We start from the raw sequence: 2,744 nt of genomic DNA on the forward strand, positions 1-2,744 counted from the left end.
GATATCATGAAGCTGTTAGATGTTAAATGAGAAAATGAATGAGAAAATTGCATGTACTGTCCATAAAGTTGAAAAGATAATAGGGGTGGGAAGGAGAACAGTCCGAGTTTGAATGCAGGTGGGCCCTGGGGCGTTGTATGGACTGAAGGACAAGGGTCAGTTGAATTGCCAAAGAGCTCTGAGACTGGCTGAAGGGACACTCATCTTGTGCTGGCTGCTAAGACCAAGGGGAAGCCTGTGCCTCGCCCGAATTTTAGCCTTGCAAACAGCTGCTCACCCATAAAACTCACAGCCACCATTTATTGAATATCTACTATGCCCTGGGACACAGCAGACTGTTTTAGAGAATCTGCGAAGGAAACACAGTGACATCTGTTGGACACCTTGCAAACTGCCAGCTCAGGATAGTTAAGTTTGAATGTTAGATGGAGGGACCTTCCTTTCCACAATGACATGATTTTGTGAAGCTGAGTGTACGGCAGTTGTCATGATTAAAAGCAAGTGCCATGCAAAACTTACTGTGTAACAGGAAATTAAGGTGATAGCGTCCAATCTAATCTCAAGGTTTGAGTAGCTGTGGACAGCCCAACAGGCACACACCTCCCGTTAGTACATCCTTACAGGAAGTTAAGAATGAGTGAAAATATTGTTTTCTTTTTGTTTAATTTATGTGCATTATTTTTTTCAAGCAGCTACTAAGTTGTTAGGACATACTTAGTAGTTATCTTGGCCTACCTACTGCACTTACTAAACATAACTGTTCATTTTTTAATTTTTAATTTTCAGATTTTTTTGAGACAGATTCTTACTCTGTTGCCCAGGTTGGAGTGCAGTGGTGTGATCTCTGCTCACTGCAACCTCCGCCTCCCGGGTTCAAGCTATTCTTCTGCCTCAGCCTCCTGAGTAGCTGGGACTACAGGTGTGCGCCACCACACCCAGCTAATTTTTGTATTTTTAGTAGAGATGGGGTTTTACCATGTTGGCCAGGCTGATCTGGAACTCCTGACCTTAGGTGATCCACCTGCCTCCGTCTCCCAAAGCGCTGGGATTACAGGTGTGAGCTACCGTATCCGGCCATTTCTTTTTTTTTTTTTTTCTTTTTCTTTTTTCTTTTTTTTTGAGACAGAGTTTCTCTCTGTCACCCAGGCTGGAGTACAGTGTCATGATCTCAGCTCACTGCAACCTCTGTCTCCCGGGTTCAAGTGATTCTCCTGCCTCAGCCTTCCGAGTAGCTGGGATTATAGGTGCCCACTGCCAAGCCTGGCTAATTTTTGTATTTTTAGTAGAGACGGGTTTTCACCATGTTGGCCAGGCTGGTCTCGAACTCCTGACCTCAAGTGATCCACCCACTTCGGTCTCCCAAAGTGCTGGGATTACAGGCATGAGCCACCGCACCCGGCCACTGTTCGCTTTTTTTCTCAGTGATTCTCTAGTCCATTGCCTTAACCACTCACCATGACTACAGCTCTTATTTACAGTGACTCTCAAGAATGCAAATGCAAATGCCATTCCTGACCTTGAGTTAATTCAGCTTTGTCCCCTGAGCGTGGGGGAAAGGCAGGCTGGGGGCTGGAAATTTCTGCTTGTGTACCTATCTCTGTAGACTCTCTGGAGGCTGCTCCCCAGTCTCTGTCACTCCCTCTCCAACCAAATCCACCTGCTGTCCCAGACTCAAATGCTCAGCCACCTATCTGCCTGAGGACCCAGCAGTTAATGAGTTTACATGCTGAGGGCAGGAGTCAGGGCCCACCATCCTTGGTTCCTCTGGCTCCCTGGAAAGGGAAAGTCACCAAGAGGCGGCTGCAGGCAGCAAAGAAAGTAAGCAGGAGAACCTCGAAGCCACAAAGGGACAGCACACAGCATCTTCCCTGTTTAGCCTGGACTTGAGAATGCTGTCCCCAGCAGTAAGCTGCCCAACCTCAAAGCAACTTGCGCGGGGGTTTACAAAAAAATGCACTTGGCCAGGCACGGTGGCTCACACCTATAATCCCAACAGTTTGGGAGGCCGAGGTGGGCGGATCACTTGAGGCCAGGAGTTTCAGACCAGCCTGGCCAACGTGGTGAAACCCCGTCTCTACCAAAAATACAAAAATTAGCCGGGCACGGTGGTGTGTGCCTGTAGTCCCAGCTACTCAGGAGGCTAAGGTAGGAGGATTGCTCGAACCCAGGAGGCAGAGGTTACAGTGAGCTGAGATCGCACGACTGTACTCCAACCTGGGTGACAAAGTGAGGCTCTGTCTCAAAAATGAAAACAAAACAAATGCACTGGAGGAAAGAGGGTACCACTCTCCTTAAGGCGGGGGCTGCCAACTTGTCCTGCACAGCCAGTCCACCTGGCTCAGGGGGACTTAAAGCCCAGCTCTGAGGGACTCTGAGCAGTCATTTAACCTCTCTGAGCCTCTCTTTCCTCCCCTGCAGAAGAGGGATTGTAACAGTTCCTAATTCATGAGTTGTTCTTAGAGTGAAATACATTACTGGCCAGGTGAGATGGCTCATGCCTATAATCCCAACATTTTGGGAGGCTGAGGTGAGAGGACTGCTTGAGCCCAGGAGTTCAAGACCAGCCTGGGCAACAAAGCAAGACCCCCATCTCTATGAAAAGTAAATAAATAGGCAGGGTGCAGTGGCCCACCCCTGTAATCCCAGCACTTTGGGAGGACTAGGTGGGCAGATGGCTTGGGCTCAGGAGTTTGAGACCAGCCTGGGCAATGTGGCAAAATCTTGTCTCTACAAAAAAATACAAA

The sequence above is a fragment of the Pongo abelii genome, chromosome 10 (assembly GCF_028885655.2).
Source record: "Pongo abelii isolate AG06213 chromosome 10, NHGRI_mPonAbe1-v2.0_pri, whole genome shotgun sequence".
Classification (NCBI taxonomy): Eukaryota; Metazoa; Chordata; class Mammalia; order Primates; family Hominidae; genus Pongo; species Pongo abelii.